The following is a 12688-nucleotide window of genomic DNA, read 5'->3' as shown; positions in this document are numbered from 1 at the left end:
GTGTGTGGGGCCTGCATGCACTGCCGGCTCCTACACACACACACACTCAGGTTTTGCTGATGAAAATCCCTCCACTGGCTAAAAAAGGGCCTGACAAGTTGATGGCTCCACTTTCTCTGTCCAAAATTGCCCTTTTGTGTCACGTTGTAAAATGTCATGTGAAAGACAGACGTGGAAAAGTACCCTCCATGCAGGCCCAGGGTAATAAATTAATGAGCTATAAACAGCAAAATAGCCATGCCCTGTGTCTCTGAGAGTGGAAGCCTGGCTGTTCACATCCAAACCCACCAGCCTGGAGCTCTTGAGCTAATGGTAAGTCTCTGTGACACGCTGCAGCAGCAGCTCTCCTCTCCTTGCTTACCAGCCGCAGCACACTCCAGGCAAACATCACAGTTAGAAGCCAGGAGCTCCCATGAAGTTTCAGAGGTGGAATAAGCCCTGCTGCCTGCACGTGAGGACACTCACCCTGCTGAAATTTGGCTGGGGAGACCATGGGCTGTGGCAGAGTCTCTGCTTCAGCTGCCTGCTGTGGGAAGGGGTGAGCTCGGGCACCCCACAGGATCTGGGGAGCAGAGAGGCACCAGAGGCTCGAGGGGCCCCAGGGACTGGAGAGACACACCAGTGAGCTGGCAGGGCACCTCTAAATCCTGCCAGGAAGGGGGATGCACCCCCAGGGAATGGAACATTCCCAGGGCATGTGGTGGCACTCACCTTTAAAGCAGCCTGGACTCTTTCCTATTACAGTGGTCAGGTTGAACCAGCTGGAGCCCTGACATGATACATCAGAACAATTTTCTGTGCTTTAGAAAGTCATTTGAGCACTCTTCCCACACAGTCTTCACTCATTGCTGCTCTGTGCCTACCTCAGCCATCAGCTGGAGCAATTGGCTTGTGTGGGCTTAGGACTCTGAATAAGGAAAGGGCTCCTGGTTGCTTCTGATCCATTAAGATGAGTTTTAAAATAATATTTCTTAACTCTCACTAAAATTAGTGCAAATTGAAATGCATTTCATGTCATCTCTCTGTATAGGTGTGCAAAGAAGGCACTAAAACTTCAGATTTTCTCATAGGCTGGTGGCTGAGGTTTGGACACTCTCTGGCAAATATGAACTTTTACAGTCAAGGCATTTGCAGAAGCAAATGGGGCAGCCAGATTCAAAGAGTCAGTGTTGGTTTGATCCCAGGCAGGCAGAGCCACTGAACTTTATTTAATCTCAACTATTCCTGAAACTGCAGCTGTGTTTACTCTCACAGAGGAGAGCAGGTGGCATCAGAACCACATGCCCCAGTCAAGAGTTGAGATGAGGCAGCTTTGATGCCCAGAGTGCTGGGAACCCCAGCCTGGCCTCTGGGAATTTACCTTTTGTATCTTCAATTAGAAGGATGCTACTTCACTTGACAAGATCAAAAGCAAAGTTTAGGTTTGTGATCAGCTGGTCATCTCCTTCCTCTCCCTCCCTGTGTGAGGCAGGGGTGGTGATCAGGGCATTAGTAAAATAAACATTTCTCTTTTTTAACACCTTCCAGTGAGACCCCCTCAAAGCTGCTGAATTTATTCAGAAAGTTCAACGCCTCTCCTTGAAAAGCTGAAATGTTTGACGCAGCCTTATGTGGTGGGAAAGGTTATTTCTGAGGCCACGAGTGCAAAGCCTCAGATGTTTGAACCCTCTCATCTCCATCTGCAAAGAACTTGTTCTTTGATTTCCTTTTCCCTACTTCGCTCTGGCATTGTTGTCAGGAGACTCTGCAAATGTCAAAACCATTATCAGTCACAGGCAAGCAGGCTCTTAATTGAACTTTTATTCTCCTGTCTAACTTGCTGCACTCCAAAGAAAAGGCTACATTGCTAGCATGGAAATGGCCTTTTGGAAATCACTGACTGTTGAAAGTAAATTATCTAAAATTGAGATACATGTGTATATGTATTTATTCCCTCTCAGACTTTTCTTTGATTTTTATATATACATGTACAAATAACATGCAGATTTTTGTATGTTCATAGTATCATTGTGTGTTTACATATATAGTAATAAATTATAGGTCCAAGTGTTTAAATACACCTTTTCCCTTGCAACTTCACTCAGGCGTATAGTATCTCCTAGCTCACAAAATGTACTCTTGCCTTGTGACAGGAGCCAACAAAAAATAAATAAGAAATATATGAGGAGAAAGTGTGAAATAACATTCCTGTTTGTTGCCTTGTGCTGTCTCCATCCTTCTTTTTTATCCTTTGTTCACATTGTTTCCTTTCTCCATTTATGTTGATCGAGGCATGACAGGCAGACCTCATATTCAGCTGCCTAAGTCCATAAATGTCTCTTTGGATGATGCTGTGCTCCAAACAAAGTTCTGGGCAATTGGGACAAATATCCTGAGTCCATTATTAGTCCTTCTGCTTTATTAGGACATTTTTTTCCCCTTTATGTCCCCCAGAATTGTTAGCTCAGCTCTTGTCACATCTGCTTTGGCTTCAGTAGTCTACTGGATTCTACTGGATGGCAAATGCTGTTTTTGCCACTAGTCCCCCAAAATGCTCTGAGCCATTAGAGCCTTTTCTGATTTATTTCTTCTGTGCAATCTGACTCACTGTCCAGGCTCTGTGCTTCTGTATTTTGTCTTTCATTCCACAGGAATTTAAAATGTCTTACAAAGAAATAACCAAATAATGACCATTTAGGAACTGAGCCCTGAACCCAAGGGTTTTTTTTTTTTTTTGCCTTCTTGAGCTTCCCTTTATCTTTCACAAAATGTAACCTTGGTGAGCTCATTTTTAATAGTATGCAATACCTTCACAACCAAGCAGAAAAAGCTTGTGAAATACATCTCATTTTACTTCTACTCGTACCGAGTTCATTTCTGTAAAAAGTCTGGTTTGGGGTTCCAACATTCAAGCAGTCTCTGGTTTGTATTTTATTTGTATTGAGCAGAGATATTTGCAGTTTCCAGAAACAGAACTTCTTTGCATGAGTCCAGGGTACTTCCAGTTCAGATCCTATGGACGTACAACATCTGGAGGTGTAGCAAAATATTGGCTGAAGATCTGATGTTAATCAGGTTTAGGAATAAAAGTGAAACCTCTGAGACTTTCTGCCCAGGGAAGTGGTGGAACCACCATCCCTGGAAATGTTTCAAACCTGTGGATGTGGCACTTGGGGATGTGGTTTAGTGGTGAACAGAGTGGTGCTGGTTAATGGTTGGACTTGATGGTCTCAGAGGTCTTTTCCACCCTTAATGGTTCTGCAAGAAGGCAAAGATGTCTTTGGTGCCCCATAAAAGCTGGATCCTTTTCCATGAGTGTGCAGTGAGGTGTTGTGTTAGGAGTCAGAAATTTCCCTTCCCTGTCACTGGTGCCAAAATCATTGTGGAGGCTGGGGAGCCCATGTCATGTGGCAGCTGTTTTGAAGTCACCATGGAGATTGTGCCAGTGAGGAGCAAAGGCAGGGGCTGCAGCACAGTCACCACCTTGGTGGGGAAATCCCAGAGAGCTGGCTTTCCTCTCTCCATGGAAAACCCCAAATAGTGTAGCAGAGTGCCAGAAAACCCTTCCAGATGTGACCCCTCATAGTTTCCACCCCAATGTTCCTCACTTTGTCAGTCGTGCTCTAGACGCAGCCTAATCTGGGCCAGCCGTGGAAGCACAGAACGGTTGGGTTGGAAGGGACCTTTCAGGACCATCTGGTCCAGCCTCCTGCTGGCAGCAGGGACACCTTCAACTACATCAGGTTGCTCAGAGAGGTGATAGACATCCCATCCATGGAAACATCAGATGTGAGGTGGAATGGGGTCTGAGTCTGAGGTGTTTTACCACCCTCATTGTCAGCAACTTCTCCCTTTTGTGTAGTCTTAATCTATCTTTTTTTAGCTTAAAACCATAACCCCCATCCTATCCCTATCTACCCCACTAAAGGTCAGTCCCCATCTTTCCGTCAGCTCCCTTTAAGTACTGAAAGGCCACATCTGAAAGTTATTCAGCTTTCCCCCTCTCCTCCCCTGTTTCCAAGTAGGGAGGAACTAACAAGCAGCCAAGGAAAAGGAAATGGCAGGCAGATGGTGCTGAGCTGTGACAGCTCTGCTGGCAGCACCAAGAAGCTGCTTTTATTGTTCCCCACCCCATTACACGACTCAAGAGGTACAAAAGGACATTAATTTTTGGATTTTTTTCACCTATGCTACCCACAAACAACAATTAAATCTTGACATGCGCTTTAATGCATTCCTTGCCTCTAATCAGATTGCAGTTCACAAAAAGAGTTTTTTTGTCTCCCATTGATCCCCTGCATGGGGAAGAGGCAGGGGTAAATATAAAATATGTCTCATTTCTGTGTAAGAGCTCTGTAACTTACACAGATTTCTTTTTTTTTCCCTCTTTGATATCTTCACTAAAATATCTTTTCATCACTTGATGGCAGTAGAGCTATAATGTAAATTTATAGATACTGATGCTGCATGGATGCATCAAAGAAAAAAAAACCCACCTCATATTTATGTTTGTCTATGTATTTTTCTAAGGGTCTGTTTTGCATTAAAAGTTTGAAAATATATAAGGCATAGGAAAACTTTGTATTTTCAGAAGGGATTAATGCAGAGGATATTTCATTCATTCACAGTCGTCATAAATAACAGTTGGTGCAACCAAACATCCCCTAAATTCCTTCAGCTGTAACTCCAAACTCTGCAAAAATAAAATCAACTGTCTTCTATAGTTTTTAACTTCTGTGCACTTAATTTGCTTTATGTTGTTAGTGATGTGCTAAAGGCAGCAGCTCTTGTAATTATCAGCCTGTGAGGTTTCACGCGAATGGCAGTGCTAGTGCTTCCTCTTTTACAGTCAAAATATACATATTAAATGCAACAATACTGATATCAAGTTACTCCCAGCTCTCATTACCTGAAACTCACATAAGTCCCTGACAAATAATAAGACTTTGTTATGCAACTAACAAATGCTGATGCCTCTTTGTATCAGCATTCCTACAATCCAGATGAAAGTAATCTTCATAAAATCGCGGCTGTCCCCGTGTTACCCTTTCTGTCTCACCCTGGAAAGTGCAGCATGCTGTGCCTTTACTCCTGGCACAACAAAAGCCTGGCTCCATCCCCCAGAGACAAATCTGCAGCCCACCAGGCTGTGTTTAATGCTGCACTGGCTATGCAGCAGTGTGAACTAGTTGCTAACTAAACTGTGAACTAAAAATAAGAGCTGTTTGCCTTGCTTGTCTTTTTCCCCAAGTGACTGGCATGTGTTAGTGGCTCCATTACCTGTGGCAATGAATCCAGAGTCTGCCTTGCCAGAACCAAGCCTTTATTTTGCTGCCTGGATGCTCTGTGAGCTCCAAAATATTTCCTTGCCTGGAGTTAGGAGCATACAATTTCATGAGCTCCAAATCTTGCACAAACCTGACAGTGCCTTCGAGAGGAAAAACACCCCATCCCAGCGCTGATCACCCCTGCCTCATAATTTTACCTTATTTTGATGTAGACCAAGCTGTTTTTTCCCTCTTTTCTAAACTTCCAGTTCTAAAAAGTTTTGCACAAGTATCTGGCAGTAGCACAGCTGCAATATTTCACCGTGGAGGGCACTCCACTGCAGATATCCGTGGCTGGAAGCAGAGCATTCCTGCAGAGTGCAGGCAGCGTTGCACCGTAACCTCTCTGCAGACTGGGGGGAGCTGTGCTGGCAGGCATCCCCTCCTGCCTCCAAGAATGCATTTCCCCCAGGCACAACCATTTCAGCATTTCCTCCTGCTGCTGGAGGGGCAAAGCTTTTGCTCTGTTTGCCCTCCCGGGGGTATTTTTGCAGGGACACCTGAGTGCATGACTGCTGGAGTGTTCACCTGCAGAAGGGATGCAGACCCAGGTCTGGTCCTGCAGCAAAAGCCCCTGCCTCTCCATTTCCCTATGTGGCTGCTCCAGAGTGCATTTCTTATCCTTTCTCTCTCTCACACAAGGTCTCTGGTTCAATTAATATTTAATTCTTACACTCACTGGGACACCCTGAACTGGGGAGATGAGGGAAATCTTGTTCCAGGTTGCGCTGGCAGCCTGCTGAACAGCTGCCTGGGGAGGCGGAAGACACACAGCCATTCATCCCTTTCCAATCAGGCAGAGATGGACTTGAAAATACCTCCTGTCACAGACAGTTCTTGTACATAAATAGATCAAGGATTTTGTTTTCTTTCCCCCACCTGCACAACTCAGAGAGAAGGGACTCTGGTGGTTTGTCTGTCCTTGCTGGGCAGCACCACCCTTTACCTTGCTCTGAGCCTCACCCCGAGAGGTGCTTTGGCAGGGCTTTACAGATCTAACGTTCAGCCTTACCCTGAAGAGACCTGACCCTGAGCCTTACCCTAAAAGATGCTTTGGCAGGAATTTACAGACCTGACCCTGAGCCCTTTCCCTTGAGGACAGGAGTTTGTGCAGGGGACAGAGCCTAAGTATTTTATTTGCCAGTGCCTTGGCAATAGGGAGGAATGATGAATCTGACTCCATGTTCTCAGAAGACTAACGTGCAGGGCACAGAGCCCAATTATTGTATTTGCCAGTGCCTTGGCAACAGGGAGGAATGATGAATCTCCATGTTCTCAGAAGACTAATTTATTACTTTATGATACTATATTATATTAAAGAATACTATACTAAATTATACTAAAGAATACAGAAAGGATACTTACAGAAGGCTAAAAAGATAATAATGAAAACTCATGACTCTCTCCAGAGTCCCAGCACAGCTTGGCCCCCATTGGCCAAAGAGTGAAAACAACTCACAGCAGAATCCAATGAAACAATCACCTGTGGGTAAACAATCTCCAAACACATTCCAAAGGAGCACAACACAGGAGAAGCAAATGAGATAAGAATTGTTTTCCTTTTCTCTGAGGCTTCTCAGCTTCCCAGGAGAAAAATCCTGGGCAAAGGGATTTTTCCAGAGAATGTGAATGCCACACCCAAGCATGCCCACCACAGCACCCACCTTGCAGAGCTTCTCTCTGAGCCCTGTCCTTGCTCTGAGCTGCTTGTTCTGACTCCAAGCAACCCCCACTTAGCAGGACCTGTCCTTGATGATTCCCCATTCCTCTGTTCAATCCAGTGTTAAGTGAGGCAGGCAAAGGAAAACAACCTCTCTTGATACCAGAAAAAACTGCTGTTATTTCACTCCAAGGTATTTTGACATTAATAATGTTGGGAACATTCAAATAATGCTGCCAGGGGAATGGAGCAATATTTAACTTTCTTTTTACCTTGATCTCATTACTTGCCAGAAAGCCTGTTACAGAACAACGGCATTTTGTTTATGAAAAGAGGAAAAAATACTCTATAATTTTAAAACCTGAAATTGCTAAAGACAACACAGAGATTATTTACCCCAAAGCAACAATCTCAACTTCAGCTACAGTAACTTTATAGGAATGGCTGCTACTTTTCAGTTTTCTGCATTTTACGACTGGTGAGAATTTTCACCATAAATTCAGACATTTGCAGTTCCTTTATCTGTCATAAGGAAGTGTTTGGTAAATGAGTGAAGTGCTCCAGTTCCCAGGCATGTTATGATCCAACATCTGCTAAGTCCATGGAAATACTCCCTGTTGACTTCTGCCAGTTCTGGATCAAGCACTTTTCAAAAAGATGGAAAAGGCAGAATATTTTTGCCTCTCTATCATTTAGCAGTAAGAAACTGTTAGTCTGAAGTTCCTTTCCTGTGCCAATGTAATTCCACTGGACTCAGGCCTTCAGTGAAATGGAATTAGACCAAGAAATATTGGGATGAGGTATCTGGGTAATGAATTATGTTTGTCCTCAGGAAATTAACTCCTGTGATGTGCTTCAAATCCCTGCAGGTTGTGGGAGCCCAGCTCTATTTTACATTGCTTTACAGATGACTCTGCTGGTCCCAGTCCCTTCAGAAGGGCTGTGACCTCCCTGCACTAAGCTCAGACTCTACTGAATGTACTTTAATATATTTTGAGTTGGTCTGATTTTTCACCCTTTCACAGAAGAGCATTAGCCTTCTTTGTTTAGATGCTTCCTGAAATAATTTTTGCTCTGACAAGCCCACACTTTTCTGAGGAGAGTCCCCTGCTGCCATTTGCCACCAGCTGTATTTCTGGGGTGCTGCTGGCTGCAGGAGGACTGAGGCTTGGGGCTGATTTCTTTCCTGTGCCATTGCAAATGCTCTTGGTGTCTGCATAAAGCAAGCCTGACAGGAATCCACCAACTGTCTCTGCTGAGGACAATATTGTTAAAGTACTGATTTCTTCTGAGGTCTTCCATGGAGAAAAAAAAAAAAATTACTGCTCCCTACATCTTTTTTTCTTCAGAAAGAGAGGGCAAAAGGTCCAGGCTGGTATAAGTCACCCTTCTCCACCAATTCCACTTTGCTTTCATTTTCAACACCAAAATTTGGGGTTAAATGAAATTTCTCCACTCCCTCCCTGCCAAAATTTGTCACCATTCCTTGTTCCAGCCCCCTTTCTTTATGTTACCCTCTTCCTCTTCAGCTCATTTGCAGCATTGCCATCTGTCAGGATGGAGTTACCTCAGTGCACTTGGGGTGTCCACAGCCCTGACCATCCTGTCTGAATGTCCCCAAGCTGTCCTAGTGTAACCCCAACTCAGTCAGAAATTCCTTATGCTTCTTCAGCCATGAGCACATGGGCTTATGAGTGCAGCAATGAAGTCCTTTATTAAGTCTGATACCTCTAAATCAACCCTAAATTGCAAACCCTGAGATTAATAGTTCAAGGTCTAGGTTTCTTTTATGATTTTCAGTATACTCTTTCCATGCCTTTCCCCCTAAAAATTGCTATAGAAGTGTCAATTTTCCACAAAAAAATGCTAAATAGTTGGCTTATTTTCTCCTTATTTTTATTTATTTTCTGAAATAATTGTATCAATCTAGATTTCCCAGAAAATAAACCAGTTTTAGGTTTGGAATGAAAGGGCATCATGCATATCTCAGGAGGACTGAAGCTGATAGACAAAAATGTTTGTCTCAGGGTAAGGCACGACACTTTGAGTGTTTTAAATTGGGAAATAATTTAGGGTCCAAAAAAAGGGAAAGGACAAAGAAATTTCTCTTGTTCTGTGTATTTTGCATGTGCTCCAGTCCCTGTGAACTTTTACTGTGTCTGTGGGCTTGGATCCATGTTTAGGGTGTTGAAGCCTGGAGGGGCACGAAGGTTTAATGGGTAATGGAGCAAACTCTGAACTGGTGTCTGGACAGTGTTACACAAAAACATGCACAGTACAAACTGTTGCAGTCCAAGTGCTTAGCTACAGCCTGAGTTTGGGATGTATATTTCATTTTTTGGCCGTCCCTCCTCCTTCTGCTTCCCTTGTGCCTGACCCAGATCACTACATTTGTGCCAGATTTAATCCCCTATGATATCCAGTAGAATGCTACACCAGTTGTGCTCCCAAGTTCACACCCATGTGACTTCCTCTGGGGGATGAGCAGAAGGAGCTGCATCTCTGGACTCTGAGCATCTCTCAGATCTCTTAAGAGCCCTCTTTGCTGATACTGAAGTTCCTGGCTGCTGCTTGTTCACACGAGACCCTTAAAACACTTCTGCACCTTTTTTTTCTGGTCTCAAGAAGCAGGCAGGCGTTTACTTTAGAGGAAATAGCTGAAAGCCTTTATAGCACCATCATTGCTATTCTGGTGGTGTCTCCCCCATGTCTCCCTGGACTTAGCAGGCAGAAGGTCTTCTGACAGCTTGAGCTTTGCTCTGGTTCAGAGTGAGCAGCTCCGTACATGAAGTCCAGTGAGAAGGGGAAAACTCTGGGGGAAAGAGCTTTTCTTTTTTTTAAATAATAATAATTGTCCCATTTCTGTTGAATTTCCTGCCACACCTTTCACACCAGCTTTGCCATGAACAGGGACATGCTGTGTTCTCCCTCCATCACTCCCCACTGGAGCTGCTGCAATTAAGAGAGTTATTTTATGTTCAGGAGGAAGCTTGCTGGCTCTGGCTGGTCCAAACTCCAGATTTATGAAATAAAATGAAGGGGATCAGCTGGTTAAGTTTTCTGGGTTATCCTCAATCTGCAGAGGTGGCTTTTCACAGCTCTGATGTGAATGTGTGTCTGTGCCTTGGAAATCTCTTTTCTTCTGTGTGGGATCCATTTCACCTCATTATAGACATTGAAGATTTAATTGTTCGAGCTGAAAGAGTCTGTGTGGGCTTCCTCTGCTGTTGTTAAAGTGTTTTCCAGTGGGGGATTTATTTCATCTGCTCTAGGATTCTGTTTTACAGTCTCCTTAATACATCAGTCTCAGCTGGTGCAGAAAATAAGCAATCCTATTACCCCTCTTCCCTTTGGCTGTACAGCCCTGCCTGTTCTGCTAAAGATCATTTCCATAAGGAATCTGGATGGGGAATTCAGCTGGCGGAGAATTTCCCTTGGTGTTTTCTGGGGCTTTTGTGGGGTGTGGTGCATAGGTTTTACTTTTTTTTCTGCCAGCCCAGTTTCTGGGACACTCCACAGTCAAAGAAAATATAGCAATAACAAAAAAGAAAAGACAAAGGAATAATTGGCTGAGGCAGAGGGAACTTGAAATAATACCAGCACCCAGAGCCTTGGGTGGAATAAAGGGACTGTGGAATTGCTCCCTTAAAGAAAACAAATGTCTCTTTGGGGGTTGTCTCCTACACCAAATGAGCTTAGAAGATTTCCACTTATGAAGAGGCTGACTTGACTTTAGCCTAAAACCCAGCCTGAGAAGGCTGAGCCTAGATGTCCTTTAAGGGTCCCTTCCAACCCAAGCTGTTCTGTGATTCCATGCTCTGAAGGAGCAGCAATAAGTGCTCTGCTGGCCTGTCTTGGCACATTGACTATCATCACTGCCCCCCTTTGCAGTTTGTCTATCCTGGCTGCAGTTCAGCTCTCCTTCTGCCTCTGGGGACAGCAGGCACATGGCACTGCCAGCCTGGGGGAGTGAGGAGAGGTGGACACACAGAGACAGCTCCCCTTTCACAAACCCTTTAAAAAATATTTACACATGGACTTATTCCCACTGAAGTCAGCATTAGTGAAGACCAGAGCTGTTTCTTGGTGTAATAAGGAGTAGGTCCTTTAAAACTGGTGGGGCTTTCCATTAGGTTAACAGGATTTGGGTTGAGCATCGCATGATTTGTGAAGAACTTACAATTTCTGTGTTTCCCTGCACTGTACAAGCAAGAGAACAGGGACTGAAGAAAACCAGACAACATTTAGAGGCCGCAGTCTCCCATCAGCTTTAGCACAGCGGGGTGCAGATGACACAGGAATGCAGATGTGATGAGAGGTTTCGGTGGCAGCTGAAGTCCACTGCAAAGAGTTCACCAGAAAGCAATCTGGGTAAAGAAATTGCTGCAGGGAACTGCAACAAATAAGAATTACAATAAAGAACCAATGACAAGAAAGCAGAAATGACAGTTTTTTCTGCAAGCAGTTCCTGATTTATCTCCAACCAGAGTTCTTTCCGAGTGAGCATATTAGAGCTTGCACCACATAGCAAAGAAATAATGAAACTTGCTTAAAGTACAGGCATCCTCACTGCCTGACTGATACTGGTTGCTAAAAGATACTTAAATAAGTGAATAGCCTTGAAGCACGAGATGACCAGATGAAGGAAATTGTTCTGAAGTGCTGCCACAGATAAGCTGGCTCTTAGTAACACACACATCCTAATTCTACAGCTAGCACTGAGGAGAAATGCTAGCAGGGCCATACGGTTTTCTCCCCCCTGCCTCTCCTGGCAGCAGGATATTAACTGAGATAATATTTAAGAATGAGCACAACATCCTGTGAGTGCCACACACGCAGTGCAGGCACAGATCACCCCGGCTGGGCTCCCTGTGCCCCGGGCACAGTCTCAGCATGGCCTGTCCCCTGTCCATGACCACCCTGCAGTCGTGCTCAGGAGCGGGGACGTGCAGCCCTGGCTGACGTCAGGCATGAAAACCCTGCTGTGAACCCTCTGCTCCTTTGGGGCACCTTCAGGAGAAAGGCAATTGGCAATTATGGGTCAGCAGGGACACTGCACAGGGCTCAGAGAGCTGAGATGGAGCATGGATGTCCACATGGAGCACCCACACTGGATGGTGCAGGGAGCCCCCGACGCAGGGAATGATTGGCGTCTGACTCCATTGATTCAGAAGGCTGAACAATTGCTTTATTGAAACTATATTACATTAATACTATATTAAAGAGATACTAAACTATACTATACAAAGATACTAAAGAATACTAAAGAAAAACCTGTGACTGTCTGAGACAGCCAGGGCACAGCTTTCACCCAACTGCCCAAGGAATCAAAACAATCCTCAGCAGAATCCAACTGAAAAATCATTTCCTAACAATCTTCCTATCACATTCCACATGTGCAAAACAACAGGAGCAGTGAATAGAGATAAGAATTGTTTTCTCTTCTTCTCTGAGGTTCCTTGCTGCATTTCCTAAGACAAATCCTTGGGAAGTTGTGCCTGCTGCTCTCTGTGAAGAGAGATGCAGCCACACTGCTGTGAGAAGCGTGGACATGAAACAAACAACTCCAGCTGGGTCAGGAACTGGGCCCTTTCTCTGGAAGGATTCAAAGGCAACAAGGATGAAGCCACTGAGGCTATGAGGTTTGATCTCCCTACAGGAAGATGAAGGGCTTCTCCAATAGACACAGCAGCTTTCTGCAGCATGTTTAGTTATCTCACCG

Source organism: Passer montanus, unplaced genomic scaffold (genome assembly GCF_014805655.1).
Source record: "Passer montanus isolate IOZ18808 unplaced genomic scaffold, ASM1480565v1 scaffold51, whole genome shotgun sequence".
In the NCBI taxonomy this organism is placed as follows: domain Eukaryota; kingdom Metazoa; phylum Chordata; class Aves; order Passeriformes; family Passeridae; genus Passer; species Passer montanus.
The sequence above is the reverse complement of the archived record's forward strand: the minus strand, read 5'-3'. Positions refer to the sequence as shown.